Genomic DNA, 17,748 nt, shown 5'->3' with positions numbered 1-17,748 from the left:
TTTCGTCCCATAGTACTCAGAGCCATTTGAACCATTTGAACTCTAGCCCTTGTATTCGGAAACTGTCACTAAAGGCAAAAGATTCAGCAATGATGAATGGCATGAGGATGCAGTATGCAATGGAAACCAATGTATTAAAGACAGGTACTGTGTATCCACAGAACATATGACCTGTCATTTGAATAAAGTTTCATGGTGACCTCCCTATTAGCAAAAGATTCGGAATAGCCCCCAACTCGGATTTCCGGGAGGGAACTAAAAAAACGGCTCTGAGCACTATGGGACTTACGATCTATGGTCATCAGTCCCCTAGAACTTAGAACTACTTAAACCTAACTAACCTAAGGACATCACACACATCCATGCCCGAGGCAGGATTGGAACCTGCGACCATAGCAGTCGCGCGGTTCCGGACTGAGCGCCTAGAACCGCTAGACCACCGCGGCCGGACGGGGAGGGAACTGCCAAGAGTTAAGTGACCAAGAGAGAAAGAATGAATAATGGACGGAAGTATAACGTCCTACGATTTGGGCCGTGGAATATCAGAAGTTTGAGAGTTGTAGACAAACTAGAAAATCTGAAAAGTGAAATTTTGACGTTGAGTGTAGATATGAGTTAAGTGAAATGGAAACAGAAGGATTCTGTTGACAAGAGTACAGGGTAATCATATAGGGTAATATCAACAGCGGCAGGAAATGGTATAACAGGTGTAGGATTCGTTTGTATAGGAAGGCAAGGCAGAGGGTGAATTACTGCGAACAGGCCAGTGTAGGGTTGTTCTCATCAGAATCGGCAGGTATACTGTTCAGGTATATATGCCGACGTGACAAATGGAGGACAAAGGTTGGATAAAATATATGAAGATACTGAACGGGTAACTCAGAACGTAAAGGGAGATGAAAGAACAGGTAAGCATGCCGACGTCGCAAGCGGAGAACATAGTGTCAGAGAATGTAATGCGAGATGAAGATTTAATAGTAGTGGGCGATAGTAATGCAGTTGTAGTGTATGAAGTAGAAGAAGAGATTACAGGAGAATATGGGCTTAGTGCTAGGCATAAGGTAGAAAAAAACTAAGTTCTGCAATAAACGTGAGCTAGTATTAGCCAATACTCTTTTTCAAGTATCACTGGAGATTTCGGTAGTCTTAGAAAAGGTGCAAAGATACAGGAAGATACGTTAGATACATCGAAGTAAGATTGAGAAATCAGGTATTGAGCAGTAAGGCTTATCCAGCCGCAGATACACACTCAGCTCACAATTTAGTAGGTTAAAGGAAGAAGTGGGAGGTTGAAGCACTGAGGAATGATGAAATACGATTGAAGTGTTCCAAGGCAAGAGATAATGTGAAAGGAGTTCAGTGGACAGTTCAGTTTAAAAAGAATGGACGTCTGTAAGAGGGGAAATACAGAAGCTGGAAAACAAAACATATGTACAAAGAAGGCAACTGCGAAGAAACCAAGGGTAACAGAAGAAATGCTTCAGTTGATCGATGAAAGAAGGAAGTACAAAGATATTCAAAATGGTTCCACGAAAAATGTGAAGAAAAAATAGAAACGATTGTCCGAAGGACTCACTCAGCATTCAGAAAAGTGAAAAGAGACTTTCGTGAGATTAAAATTAAGAGTGCAACGGGAATACCGCTGTTAAATGAGCGGAGAGAGCAAATTTAAGGAAGGAGCACAATGAAGGCCTCTATGACGGGAATTACTGGTCTTTTGAACTGTTAGAAGAAGAAACAAAGTATATATAGGATTGGGGATTCGATATTAGAACCAGAATTTAAAAGTGATTTGGAAGCGAATCATTGACTATGGAAAAATTATAACAGAAGAGAATCAAAGCATTTGAGATGTGGTGCTAGAGAAGAATGTTGAAAATCAGACGTATTGATAAGGCAAAGAATGTGGAGATTCTCCACTGAATCGGGGACGAAACGAGTATAGGGAAAATATTAACAGGAAGTAGGGACAGGGTGGTAGGATGTCTGTCAAGACATCACAGAATAACTTCCCTAGTACTAGAGGGAGTGTAGAGGGTAAAAGCTATAGAGAAGACAGAGACTGGAATACATCCAGCAAACAACTGAGGACGTAGAGTGCAAGTGCTATTATATTGTGAAGAAGAGGTTGGCACAAGAGAGGAATTCCTGGAGGGTCGCATCAAACCAGCGAGAAAACTGATGAGCGAAAAAAAGTGCTCAACACACAAAAACATTATCTTAAGAGTTACACACTCTGCTCTACAAAGGTAATTGATAATCAAACTTAAAATTAATCTTTCGCAGGTATACATTTAAAATGCATCTCCATATGACTTTAATAGTGGTAGGTAATATTTGACTCTTTTTGACAACCTAAATGTAAAGGTAGCTATAGACTTACGAACTTTTGAAGCTTTTGAAAAAGGGTAACCTTTTAAAGTTACAATATACTCGCCAGCTCGCCACCCCGCAAACTTCCGTCAGATTGAAAGTGGTGTAAATAAAACCACTAATCCTTTGAAACATCTTTTCCTAGCTTTCGGTCACCGGCTTTCTAAATATAACATCCCGCTTCTAAGAGAAAGAGTTTCGTAACGCAACCCTGCTGTGCTTTACAGCGCGATCAATCTCTCTGGCGGGACCTGGGAGCTAAACCTGATACCATCTGTTCATAAGGTAACATTGCCTCAAAAGCTCTATCTATCGTAGTCAACAATCCCTTCCAGTCTACTTCAGCCACGATAGAGATCTGTGTGCCTTCCTTGACACACCACTGACCCGCTGTCGGCATCCGCCCACAGTCTAAATACTGTGTCGTCTCTCCCTAATCGCCTGCAAACCCATACGCAGTCCTTTGTCGTTATTCATCAAGCGGAATTAGCCGTCGCTGACCGCTCTCCAACCTGCAATGTTTGATCTTTATCCCTTTTACAAGCCACAATCCAGCGATTATACACTGAGATTATAAAAGCCATAGAATACCTCCTTTCACCCAGTATAGTGGCTGGCTCTCTTTTTTGTCATCAGTCTACTGACTGGTTTGATGCGGCCCGCCACGAATTCATTTCCTGTGCTAACCTCTTCATCTCAGAGTAGCACTTGCAACCTACGTCCTCAATTAGTTGCTTGACGTATTCCAATCTCTGTCTTCCTCTACAGTTTTCCCTCTACAGCTCCCTCTAGTACCATGGAAGTCATTCCCTCATGTCTTAGCAGATGTCCTATCATCCTGTCCCTTCTCCTTATCAGTGTTTTCCACATATTCCTTTCCTCTCCGATTCTGGGTAGAACCTCCTCATTCCTTACCTTATCAGTCCACCTAATTTTCAACATTCTTCTATAGCACCACATCTCAAATGCTTCGATTCTCTTCTGTTCCGGTATTCCCACAATCCATGTTTCACTACAATACAATGCTGTACTCCAGACGTACATCCTCAGAAATTTCTTCCTCAAATTAAGGCCGGTATTTCATATTAGCAGACTTCTCTTGGCCAGAAATGCCTCTTTTGCCATAGCGAGTCTGCTTTTGATGTCCTCCTTGCTCCGTCCGTCATTGGTTATTTTACTGCCTAGGTAGCAGAATTCCTTAACTTCATTGACTTTGTGACCATCAATCCAGATGTTAAGTTTCTCGCTGTTCTCATTTCTACTACTTCTCATTACCTTCGTCTTCTCCGATTTACTCTTAAACCATACTGTGTACTCAATAGACTGTTCATTCCGTTTAGCAGATCATTTAATTCTTCTTCACTTTCACTCAGGATAGCATTGTCATCAGCGAATCGTATCATTCATATCCTTTCACCTTGTATTTTAATCCACTCCTGAACCTTTCTTTTATTTCCATCATTGCTTCCTCGATGTACAGATTGAAGAAAAGGGGCGAAAGGCTACAGCCTTGTCTTACTCCCTTCTTAATACGAGCACTTCGTTCTTGATCGTCCACTCTTATTATTCCCTCTTGGTTGTTGTACATACTGTATATGACCCGTCTCTCCCTATAGCTTACAACTACTTTCTTCGGAATCTTGAGCAGCTTGCACCATTTTATATTGTCGAACGCTTTTCCCAGGTCGACAAATCCTATGAACGTGTCTTGATTTTTCTTTAGCCTTGCTTCCATTATTTGCCGTAACGTCAGAATTGCCTCTCTCGTGCCTTTACTTTTCCTAAAGCCAAACTGATCGTCACCTAGCGCATTCTCAATTTCCTTTTCCATTCTTCTGTATATTATTCTTGTAAGCAGCTTCGATGCATGAGCTGTCAAGGTGATTGTGCGATAATTCTAGCACTTGTCTGCTCTTGCCGTCTTCGGAATTGTGTCGATGATGCTTTTCCGAAAGTCAGATGGTATGTCGCCAGACTCATATTATCTACACACCAACGTGAATAGTCGTTTTGTTTCCACATCCCCTAACGATTTTAGAAATTCTAATGGAATGTTATCTATCCCTTCTGCCTTATTTGACAGTAAGTCCTCCAAAGCTCTTTTAAATTCCGTTTCTAATACTGGATCCCCTATCTCTTCTAAATCGACTCCTGTTTCTTCTTCTATCACATCACACAAATCTTCACCCTCTTAGAGGCTTTCAATGTATTCTTTCCACCTATCTGCTCTCTCCTCTGCATTTAACAGTGGAATTCCCGTTGCACCCTTAATGTTACCACCGTTGCTTTTAATGTCACCAAAGGTTGTTTTGACTTTCCTGGATGCTGAGTCTGTCCTTCCGACAATCGTATCTTTTTCGATGTCTTCACATTTTTCCTGCAGCCATTTCGTCTTAGCTTCCCTGCACTTCCTATTTATTTCATTCCTCAGCGACTTGTATTTCTGTATTCCTGATTTTCCCGGAACATGTATGTACTTCCTCCTTTCATCAATCAACTGAAGTATTACTTCTGTTACCCATGGTTTCTTTGCAGCTACCTTCTTTGTACCTATGTTTTCCTTCCCAGCTTCTGTGATGGCCCGTTTTAGAGACGTCCATTCCACTTCAATTGTGTTGCCTTCTGCGCTATTCCTTATTGCTCTATCTATAGCGTTAAAGAACTTCAAACGTATCTCGACATTCCTTAGAACTTCAGTATCCCACTTCTTTGCGTATTGATTCTTCCTGACTAATGTCTTGAACTTCAGCCTACTCTTCATCACTACTATATTGTGATCTGAGTCTATATTTGCTCCTGGGTACGCCTTACAATCCAGTATCTGTTTTCGGAATCTTTGTCTGACCATGATGTAATCTAATTGAAATCTTCCCGTATCTCCCGGCCTTTTCCAAGTATACCTCCTCCTCTTGTGATTCTTGAACAGGGTATTCGCTATTACTAGCTGAACCTTGTTACAGAACTCAATTAGTATTTCTCCTCTTTCATTCCTTGTCCCAATCCCATATTCTCCTGTAACCTTTTCTTCTACTCCTTCCCCTACAACTGCATTCCAGTCGCCCATGACTATTAGATTTTCGGCCTCGTTTACATACTACATTACCCTTTCAATATCCTCATACACTTTCTCTATCTGTTCATCTTCAGCTTGCGACGTCGGCATGTATACCTGAACTATCGTTGTCGGTGTTAGTCTGCTGTCGATTCTGATTAGAACAACCCGGTCACTGAACTGTTCACAGTAACACACCATCTGCCCTACCTTCCTATTCATAACGAATCCTACACCTGTTATACCATTTTCTGCTGCTGTTGATATTACCCAATAGTCATCTGACCAGAAATCCTTGTCTTCCTTCCACTTCACTTCACTGACCCCTACTATATCTAGAGTAAGCCTTTGCATTTCCCTTTTCAGGTTTCCTAGTTTCCCTACCACATTCAAGCTTCTGACATTCCACGCCCCGACTCTTAGAACGTTATCCTTTCGTTGATTATTCAATCTTTTTCTCATGGTAACCTCCCCCTTGGCAGTCCCCTCCCGTAGATCCGAATGGGGGACTATTCCGGAATCTTTTGCCAATGGAGGGATCATCATGACACTTCTTCAACTACAGGCCACATGTCCTGCGGATACATGCTACGTGTCTTTAATGCAGTGGTTTCCATTGCCTTCTGCGTCTTCGGCTACCAATGCTGGTTATTAATCAAAATTTAGACAGTGGCGAGGATAGAACCCGGGACCGAAGACGTTATGATTATGAATCAAAGACGCTACCCCTAGACCACTTTCTTTTTAATTTTTTTAAAAAATTTTCAGTTTTTTATTTTTTACGAAGGGAAAATAAACATGTGCTCCGATTTGTAATGAGAATAGAATGAACATAGTATATATCAGTTCTAGGCTGCCGTTGCGCAATATAAGAATAGAGAGGAAATGTCTTCTTGAGGTGCACAAGGCTATCACTTCATTGTCGAAAGGAAAGTTGCTCCGCTGCTCTGCGAGAGAAGGAAAATGTTGAGAGGAGATGGGAAAGAAAAAAATGCCTTCTGCATTGGTGAGCATCTGAATAGTATCTTAAAATTCCGGCAACAACTAAAGTCCCAGGAAGCAAATATGATTCATACATACAGGCAACTGGCAACCTCTACTATCCAAATATTGTATTTGAAGCATTTAACCGTTAATTATGATTCTCAGCATATTTCCAAATATCCTCCTGTAGTCGCAATGTTGGCTTATTTTAAACTGTTCAATTTCTATGTAAATATAACAGTCTAGGAAAGTAGCATGCCTATTCTGCATAATAAACGATGCTGTGTGGCCCATGATCCACGTTGTAGCGTTGTTTTTTGCTCGTGGATACCTCAGTTTTTGTGGCTGAATGATCTCTAAAAGGTCTACACCACTGGGCGTCGTACCGTCTATCACTGACAATCGTTGACGAAGAAATGTTGTAATTTCTTCTGCATGTCCGCACGTGATCCTATGAAGGAGCGTATCGACTCTTCTGCATGCGTCACAGTTGGGCGTTGGATGAAGGCCTATTTTATGTAGCTTTTCATTCGTTGCTACTTTATCGTTTACTGTGATATACCAGTCGGCTATGACGCGTGATGGTAACATGTTTTGTGCACATTCCGCCATATTATACTCCAATGTGTATGTGGATGTTTTTCTTGGAGGCGATTCCTGTGGTTTGTTGTCATGAGAAGGTCATAAAGCTTCCTGTTCGTCAGGCCATATAATTCATCTTGCTCGTAATGGCGATCTCGATCGTCTTAACTTTCTGTAGTATGTTCAAGTCACGGTCGGAGTGAAGCATCAAAGCAGCACGTAATTTATTAAGCATGTGTGACCAGTTCTTCGTCAGGAATATGTCTGGTTTGGCCTCAAAAGTAACACCGAGGGTTGTGTGAGAATCCTTTACCTTGCACCAGGTAACATGGGATATGTCTCCGATACCGCCACCGATCTACAAAACTGTGGTTTTAGTTCGAGTACTGCTCCTGAAAGAAACGTGAATGTTTGTAGAAGAGTTGCTGCTGACAGAAGTTGTTGCGATGATGACACAGTTACGCATATATCGTCAGCATACGCAATGCATAGGATAGTGACGGACTGGACGCTAAGCCCGATCCCGCTATGCGCTAAGTTGTTCAGTAGCGGCTCTACTGCAGAGGACATCCTTGGCGGATGAATTGCTCAATGGAAACTTCTTTTGTAAAATGGCCGTTAATGAGAATCTGCGAAGAGGCGTTTGTAGTAAGCTTGCGAATTAATTCTATGAGATGAGGTCCAAATCCTAGTTTCTTCATGCTTTGAAAGCGGAAATCATGACGTACACGGTCATAAGCGTTCTCAAAATCTAGAAAGATCAGAGCGCCCTGTCCTTTACTTTCAGCATATGAACAGATGATGGTCCCTCAAATCGCAGGCAGCTGAGATTGCACTTCGACCTTGCACTGCACTGTACTGGTAACTGCCTTAAACCTTGTACATAACGGTTTGCATCCTTAGCTTAATCGATCTGGTGATGATTTTGAAGTCGGCATTCAGGAGTGTGATGGGTCGCATGTTTTCGACCTTCCTGCTGTTCCCTTTTTTCGGTAAGGACAGGATGATACCTTCCGTAAATGCCTTGGGTATGACTTCCAGGTGCCAGAATTCATTCGCTATCTCGAGGAGTGTCGGACCGAGGAGGTTCCAGTATCGCTGGTAAAACTCAGCGCTGAGACCATCGGGTCCTGGTGATTTCCCTTTCTTTGCACTGTGGACCGCCAGTCGGATTTCGTCCTCTGTGAAAACAGATTCCAGCTTTGCATTATCCTGTTGTGACAAGCGACAGCTCAAGGTCCTAAGAAAATCCTCGCACGAGTGTTCATCAACGAGTTGCTTCTTGTTAAGTTGACTATAATAGTCGTAGACGTGCGAGATGTCACGTTGCTTCGTGATGGCATTCTGAGCGTCATCAACGACGGCTTCAATCAAAATGGCTTTACGCCGTTTCGTCGTTCTCAGGATGTGGTACAGAGAGGCCCGTTCTTCGGCGGCAACGTTCTTGGGGTGGTCTCGCACGATGATGCCTTGCATTCGTTGGCGTTGTATAGCCGTGATTTTCGCTTCATATCGTTTGATCTTTACGTCGATGTCGCGAGAAGTACTCTCAAAAAGCGATAATAAAATTCAATAGTCTGTTCCTGCCAAAAGCTCTTTTGTCGGACGTAGCTCATGAGGGTGAGGCGTAATTTAAGCTTAGCACACTGAATCCACCACTGTAGAACGCTAGCGTAACGACGTCGGTGCCGCTGGAGCTGTTGCCACGTTAAGTTCAGTTCCTTTTCAAGTTGGGCATCCTGCAGAAGGCTGACATTCAATTTCCAGTAGCCCTTCCCGCGGTAAATTGGCTGGCGTTGTAGGTTGAGGTAACACTGATATGCACAATGGTTGCAGATGTTGACAGGAGCTATGTCACAGTGTGTCGCTGGAGGGCGTCAGACACATAGATCCTATCCAGCCGACTGGCAGAATGACTGGTTACGAAGGTGTACGCTACCCGTTCACCGTGCAGTTGTTCCTATGTATCGTGAAGACGCATGCCATGAATTAAATGTTTAAGTTCGATACATCTGTGCGTGTTAGGAGTTTGGTCTCTGTCGTTAAGCACACAATTGATGTCACCACCAAGGATGAGATGTTCGCGATAAGCGCTAAGAAGAATGGGTTTTATAAAATTTTGAACGATCTCTCTTATGAGAGCTACCTGAGGGGGCGTATACGTTAACAAACTGCACACCATTCACTTGATGAGAAATGCCACGACCACTGGGCAGCCGCTGCACATCCGTAAAGGGTATACCGTCGCGCAAAAGGAGGGCAGTGCCTACAGCATCCTGAAGATTGATGTTATCAACAAGAACGTAACCGGGCACTTCTAAGGCTGTGACTACCTCCTGTAGGAGGGCAATGTCAACGCTGGTACCATACAAGAAATCAGTTAGCGAACGGAGTTTCACCGCACTTTGAATTCTATTGACGTTAAGTGTGGTAATGTTGTAGGTTTGGCTGTCACCCATGATGGTTCAGAGGACAATGAGCTCTGAGTTTCGGATCGTCCTTCTCTCCGGCTTTGAACTAAACTCGTTGGTAACGTTTGGAGTACGAAACGAAATGTCAAAACCAATAACGGGTCAGGGAGAGGAAGTCGCATCGCGGTGGTCATGCGCGAGAGCAGCTACTGCTGCATCTCCTCGTTCTGCTGCCACCACGGCTCATTGCTGTCGGGGTGCTGCGCGGTGCGCGCGCCGCCCTGCCCGCCACCGCCGGTTGAGTCTGTCAACGTGGTCGCATCCGCCTGGCCACCACGCGGGGCTGCGACTGACGTCAGCGAGTTCCTGCGGGAGCGCTGCTGCAGCTGCTCGCTGCTCTGCTCGCTCTTCCTCTTAGCCGTTACGGTGCTCTGATCCCTCTCAGCGCTCAGTAGTGCCTTCAGGTGTTTGGTTTGTTCACGAATGCGTTCTTGCCTCGCGGTGTCCTCGCAGCGCACGGCGCAAGAAGATTGAGGTTCAGTCTCGCTGCCACTTTCTGACATGTGTACGGGTCTCAAATCATTCGACTTTTCCTCTTTGCTACCATTCCCTTTGCTTCTCCTTCTGCGGCCTTTCTTCGTGTATGCTACAGTCTCTACCGCTAGGGGTGGTTCAGGCAAACTGATCTGCGCTCGCTCCTGTATCTCACACGGCTTAGTTTCAGAGGTGGCTGACGCATCGTTGGTGTCCAGCGGTAACTGCCCCGGTGAGGATGACGGTGCCGAATCGACGTCCGTCCTACCGCGAATGTCTTTGGCACTGCATTCCACCTGAACTGGCATCTCCGCCTCGCTAACATGTTCCGCCTCACTCAATAGTGGAACAAGCTTTTCACTACCGTCTGCAGGACGTTCCCGTGGAAGTTGAAATGGACGTCGACGTGTACAGTTCATCCGCAGATGTTCAGTTGAATGGCACATCGAATAGGTAGGGGGTTGTCCAATTAAGTTACCTGTGCACGACAGCCGCCAATGGCAACATACGAAGGTATATGCTTTTTCAAGTCTACACGTACACTTCGCACCCCGCTGTTAACTTGGTAGCGATAGGCACTCGACCATTTTTCATTTGTAGCTGACAAAACTGCGCCGTACAGTGACAGAGAACGTGCAATCAGATCATTAGGGCACTCAGGTGGCACATTAAATAACCTTACGGTTCTTACTTCGTATCCCGAAGGAACGATTTGGACATTACTAATACTGCCATCATTATAACGGAATGGTCTCACACCAACATGCTCCTTAACGCAGAATGTTCTTCACATTAATCGCGAAATACTGAGCCCCAATGACATGGCGCGTTCTGGTAAATAAAAATTGCATCGTTGATTGGGAACATGAAATCTACGAATGGTTACAAATGATCTCCATGTTCAAAAATAACGATTTTCGGTCAATGATGGATTCATTTAGGCCATAGGACCCAGTCCATTCCATGTAAACACAGCCCACACCATTATGGAGTCACTACCAGCTTGCGCAGTGCTTGTTGAAAATTTGGGTCCTTGGCTTCGTGGAGTCTATTACACGATTGAACCTTACCAGCAGATTTTACCAACTGAAATCGGGACTTATCTGAGCAGGCCACGATTTTCCAGTAGTGTAGCCGATTTTTCCACGTGGCCAGTCGTTGAAGATGATGTCGTGGTGTTAGCAAAGCCACTCAGCCAAGGCGTCTGCTGCCATAGCTCACAACTCCTCATTTCACCACATTGCCCTAACGGTCACATGCGTCCTACATCCCACATTGATTTCTGCTGCATTTCTTGCATTATCGGTGTTCTGTTAGCACTGACAACTTCATGTACAGGTTTTTTTTAATTACCGTTACCAGTCACAAACTTTGTCAACTATTATATTGCTTCTTTATTTAGCGACATGTTTCAAGGTTTAAACCTGACCTTCACGCTAAATAGCATTACAAGAACAACTTTAATGGCATTACAAAAACCACCTTGCAATATCAGTATGAGCTTATTGTAAAGTTGTTTTTGTAATGCTATTTAGCCCGAAGATGACGTTTAACCCTCGAAACATGTCGCTAAATAAATAAGTAATATAACAGTTGACGAAGTTTGTGACTCGTAACGGTAATTAAAAAAAAAACTTTACATGTTTCCTGAGACAGTCACGGTCGAACAATAGTCAAAATGGCTTCAAACTGACAATTTCATTCGAATGTCGTTGCTCTCGGTCGTTAAGTGAAAGCCGTTGGCCACTGAGTTGTCCGTGGTGAGAATTAATGCCTGAATGTTGGTATTCTCGATCCACTTTTCACAGTGTGGTTGTCGTAATATTGAGTTCGAGAGCGATTTCCGAAATGGAGTGTCCCCGTCGTCTAGCTCGTACTGCTATTGCCCGTTCAGTGTCTGTTATGAGCGGTCATGTGGCCATAATCACTTCGGAAACCTCTGCACTTGAATCATCTAACTATAAATGACAGCTCCGCCAAAGCACTGCTCATTTGTACATTGTGCACACGATACTACCGCTAACCTTATAGGTGCATGGCGCTATCGCTGTCGTTGGAGGCGCCTCAGATATTATCCAGAAATAATAGACCGTACAAGGCGTATCAAATTAATGTATATGACAATCAACAGAGGACTCAATGCGGAACAATGAATTTTTCCCACTGTTCAGTGTGAAACGTGAAGTTTTCTTTGTAGGAATGACTCAGTGACATTAATGCTATAACAGTGTTCACTGTATACTCATACCTATTAAACCTTCTTACTAATGGAGAAGCAATAGAGGGTACGAGGTATAGAACGTACAGGAGACAGGAGTACGATAACGAGACAGCCAGGGTACGGGCGCAGGTGGCGGCCCTGGCCGCAGCCTCCTGGGGAAAGGCGATACAGTACCTGCAGGAAGTGCCCTCCGCCACCCGCCACCCGCCTGCCGCCGAGCAGGGCCGGTCGATACGGGGGCGGATGATCGCCGCCGGCGTGTGACGCTCGCACCGCTCATGCATATTTCCCCTTGTTGTCGCAACAAGTCCCGTCCTTCGGGGGGGGGGGGGGGGGGAGGGGGAGGGGACCCACACCGCGGTGGCGGTGTATTCTTTGGAGAGGGCACTCGAGAAGCAGCCAGTAAATGTCACGCTAATATATACTGCGGCCCGAGAAGCGCTTCTGGGCCCGGCTCCAGTGGCGGTCATCCGACGCTCGCCGTAATGAGCGGCTGCCGCGGAGGCACGAAATCCAACACTGCGCACGCGCGTTAAATCATCCTCACGGGGGGGGGAACAAGCGATTCTCCAACGTCGGGCGTCTTAGGAACATGTGGGTGCCTTGAGAGAGAGCTGTTTTGGTGTGCTTTCTACTATCACTACTGATTCAGACTCTGCCAATGCATGATAAGTACCAGACAGACTGTCCAGGAGAAAAGGCCACTTGTAAGCAGCAACACCAGGACGTTCTGCGGAAGCGTCTAGAAGTTGATACTGTACTGCATCGTATTCACTGTGTCTTACTGTGCGTTTGTCTTTAATGTAGTCTAAAGGGTGTCCCAAAGAAAAGCACCAAAACGCTTTAGCATCTAGTTCCTTGTACCAAAACAAGAAAAAAGTTCAAAATGGTTGAAATGGCTCTGAGCTCTATGGGACTTAGCTTCTGAGGTCATCAGTCCCCTAGAACTTACAACTACTAAAACCTACCTAACCTAAGTACATCACACGCATCCATGTCCAAGGCAGGATTCGAACCTGCGACCGTAGCGGTCGCGCGGTTCCAGACTGAAGCACCTAGAACCGCTCGGCCACTCCGGCCGCCAAGAAAAAAGTCTAGTAACCATGAGCTCTGTAACGCATACCTCGAGATCTATGATCACTTGGTCATCTTCGATACTATGAAGTAGATCTCTTATACTTCAAGCTCTTTGCTTTCCAAATTTTTGGAGTAGGTAGTATGGACAAAAAAAAGCACCGCCGTGTCATCCTCAGCTGAGGATGCGGATAGGAGGGTCGTGTGGTCAGCACATCGCTCTCCAGGTAGTTATGATGGTTTTCTTTGACCGGAGCCGCTATTAGTCGGTCGAGTAGCTTCTCAATCGCCATCACGAGTCTGAGTGCATCCCGAAAAATGGAATCAGCTGATGGCGACCCGAATGGTCACCCATCCAAGTGCCGGAAACGCCCAACAGCGCTTAACTTCGGTGATCTGCTGCAAGGCCGTTGCAAGTTGGACAAAGGCAACAAAGAATGTCTGGTAAACATGTACTCTGAAATGTATAGCTTAAGAGCTACGAACACTTGTTCAATAGAACAGATTTGTATCACACTAACAAAGATGAAAAAGTGCTCATATCTCTTGAAGTATTCATTTTAGACAGCCTGATTACTGGACACTTCTTTCTTGGTTTGGTTCACACTACCTCCCCTCAAAATATAGAAAGCAAACTCTTTCCTATAGAAGAGATCTGCTTCATGGTATCGAAAACGAACAAGTACCGATAACTCTTAAGGTATAAATGTTAGAGGAACCTATCCCTCAAGCCCATCGTAGTTTATTGGGAAACACTGTATAGTGCCCACAGAAAACGAAACATAAATTCTTTTATGTTAACGAATGCAGGCTGAAATATTGAATTAAAATTTGTAGCGAGGCCCTATTTGAAACCATGTCTTCTGCTCAATGCGCAGATGCGCTAAGTAGTACGCCATCCTGGCACAATGGCAAACGTACATATCAGCACGCATTATCCAAGTACATCTCCCTCCCAACCCAATTTCACATCTCAGTCTATTATGATAATCCGCTCTTAATTCGTACCACTTCTGCAAACCATAGGTGGTATGCCCTGGCTGTCGTATGAACTTTAATTCATTGCTTCCGAATGCCTTCATTATCTTAGATAAAGTTCAGACTGCCTGCCGGCAGCGGTGGTCTCGCGGTTCTAGGCGCGCAGTCCGGAACCGTGAGACTGCTACGGTCGCAGGTTCGAATCCTGCCTCGGACATGGATGTGTGTGATGTCCTTAGGTTAGTTAGGTTTAAGTAGTTCTAAGTTCTAGGGGACTGATAACCACAGCAGTTGAGTCCCATAGTGCTCAGAGCCATTTGAATATTTCTCTGGAACATGTATTTTCGGCTGATGAATCTATGACCTACGCCTTAGCTACAAGCAGGACTACTCCCATCTCGTTCAATGCTAAGATGCTATTTCAACGTTGGAGATCAACAGTATTAACACGATGAACGAGGGGGAAAATCAAGATGGACATAGACGTGGAGTTTGTATTTGGGAGGGAGATGTACAAGGGTACTCCATGTAGGTGTATTAGTCGCAGTTCCAGGACGGCGCAGTAGTTGGTGCATCTGCTTTACGTGGAAGAAAGCTGGGTTCGAATCCTTTCCGTGTATGAAACTTTTACGTCACTACTTAGGCTTGCATTCATTATCATAGATAAATCAGACGTGTAATATGTCTGTGGAACACATATTTTTATCTGGTAAATAGATTTACACGGCTCCCTCCGTCAACATGAGCGTTCTCATATGCACGCAAGTGACTTGCTAACTCTGTCGCTGCTGGTCATGCTGCTTTTTTTTAACACATACCTTTTGTATTGGTTTACTTACACAGATTCACTTCATTTCTCGCTAAAATATCCAGTCAGGTAAAAGCTAGAACAATATTAATTTCAAAGTGTGGATAAGTGATAAGAAACAGGCTTCCAACTGGGAAAAATTCTTTTATTAATGACTAGCTAGGTACCTCGCACTACCTACATCCTCCCCCCCCCCCCCCCCCCATCGTCTCACTGTTCATCTCCCCTTCCCTTCCCTTTCCACGTCCATTTCCCCCTCCCCCTCAATCCATTTCCCCTCCCCCCCTCTCTCTCTCACTGTCCATCTGCTCCTTTCACATATCTTTGTCAATCTACTCTGTTCGTTCATCTCTTGCTCCCCCTTCTCTCTCCAAATTATCACATCCACCACAAAAAAGCAAAATGCTGGTTCTTATACCGACATTACTTCTTTCCACATACGAGGGCATGCTGAAAGGTAACTCATCGGAATTTTTAATATGAAAATTCTTAGGGCTTTGTAAAAACATTTTACGTCTTTATTCTTCATGTCTACACACTTACAGACCTTCGCTCCTAGACAGTTCCGAGCGTTGCGTGTAAAATGGCGATATGCAGTGTGACCATGTCGGTGCTTGACCGAGCAGCCTACGGCGCTCAGTCATGGACTGTGCCGCTGGTCCCGGCGGAGGTTCGAGTCCTCCTTCGGGCATGGGTGAGTGTGTTTGTCCTCAGAGTAATTTAGGTTAAGTAGTGTAGGGACATATGACCTTAGCAGTTAAATCCCATAAGATTTCACACACGTTTGAACTTTTTTTTCGGTACAGAGCAAAGGCATCCAGTAATTGCTGTTTGAGTTCGAAGAGTTCGTCCACACATGGACCTTCCGTCTCCTTCAGCATGAAGAGCGATGCGACATCTGCATCAGTCCGACACCTTGGGGGAGTACTGCAAGCAATTAGCGTCCATACCGTACCGACTTGGCCCCATCCGATTTTCATTCGTTACCAAACCATGGACTTTGCCGATGGTGGGGAGGCTTGCGTGCCTCAGCGATACATACTGCCGTACCATAAATGCAACCACAACGAAGGGATATCTCTTGACAGCCTAGACAAGGGTGTGTCGCCAGAAGAGGGGCAGAAGCCTTTTCAGTAATTACAAGGGCGTCTAGATAACTGAGTGATGTGGTCCTGCAACATCAACCAAAACGACTTTGCTGTGCTGGTACTGCGAACGGCTGAAAGCAAGGTGAGACTACAGCCATAATTTTTCCCGAGGACATGCAGCTCTACTTCATGGTTCAACGATGCTGACATCCTCTTGGGTAAAATATCCCCGAGATAAAATAATACTTCATTCGGATCTCTGGACGGGGATGCTCAGGAGGGCGTCGTCATCACAAGAAACAAAAATTGCGTTTTACGGATCTGAGAAAGGAATGTCAGATCTTTTGATCGGGCAAATAGGTTACAAAATTTAAAAATGGAAATGGATAAGTTTAAGTTAGATATAGTGGGAATTAGTGAAGTTCTGCGACAGGAAGAACAGGACTTCTGGTCATATGAATACAGGGTTATAAATAAAAGCAGCAACTCGGGTATGCTACTACGAACAGCATAGTGAACGCATTATTGTAGCCAAAATTGACACAAAGTCCACACCCACCACATTAGTACAAGTTTCTATGCCAACTAGCACCGCAGATGAGGGGCAGATTGGTGAAATGTATGATAAGATCAAAGAAATTTTTCAGATGGTTAAGGGAGCCGAATATTTGGTAGTCATGGCGGACTGAAAATCGATACTAGGAAAAGGAAGGGAAGGAAAAGCAGTAGGTGAATACGGACTGAGGGAAAGAATTGAAAGAGGAAGCGGCCTGGTAGAATTTTGCACACAGTATAATTTAGTCATACCTTACACATGGTTTAAGAATCATGTGAGAAGTTCGAATACTTGGAAGATTACTGGAGACATCGGAAGCTCTGATATTGATTATACACTCCTGGAAATTGAAACAAGAACACCGTGAATTCATTGTCCCAGGAAGGGGAAACTTTATTGACACATTCCTGGGGTCAGATACATCACATGATCACACTGACAGAACCACAGGCACATAGACACAGGCAACAGAGCATGCACAATGTCGGCACTAGTACAGTGTATATCCACCTTTCGCAGCAATGCAGGCTGCTATTCTCCCATGGAGACGATCGTAGAGATGCTGGATGTAGTCCTGTGGAACGGCTTGCCATGCCGTTTCCACCTGGCGCCTCAGTTGGACCAGCGTTCGTGCTGGACGTGCAGACCGCGTGAGACGACGCTTCATCCAGTCCCAAACATGCTCAATGGGGGACAGATCCGGAGATCTTGCTGGCCAGGGTAGTTGACTTACACCTTCTAGAGCACGTTGGGTGGCACGGGATACATGCGGACGTGCATTGTCCTGTTGGAACAGCAAGTTCCCTTGCCGGTCTAGGAATGGTAGAACGATGGGTTCGATGACGGTTTGAATGTACCGTGCACTATTCAGTGTCCCCTCGACGATCACCAGAGGTGTACGGCCAGTGTAGGAGATCGCTCCCCACACCATGATGCCGGGTGTTGGCCCTGTGTGCCTCGGTCGTATGCAGTCCTGAGTGGCGCTCACCTGTACGGCGCCAAACACGCATACGACCATCATTGGCACCAAGGCAGAAGCGACTCTCATCGCTGAAGACGACACGTCTCCATTCGTCCCTCCATTCAC

This window comes from Schistocerca gregaria, chromosome 4 (genome assembly GCF_023897955.1).
Source record: "Schistocerca gregaria isolate iqSchGreg1 chromosome 4, iqSchGreg1.2, whole genome shotgun sequence".
NCBI lineage: Eukaryota > Metazoa > Arthropoda > Insecta > Orthoptera > Acrididae > Schistocerca > Schistocerca gregaria.
The sequence above is the reverse complement of the archived record's forward strand: the minus strand, read 5'-3'. Positions refer to the sequence as shown.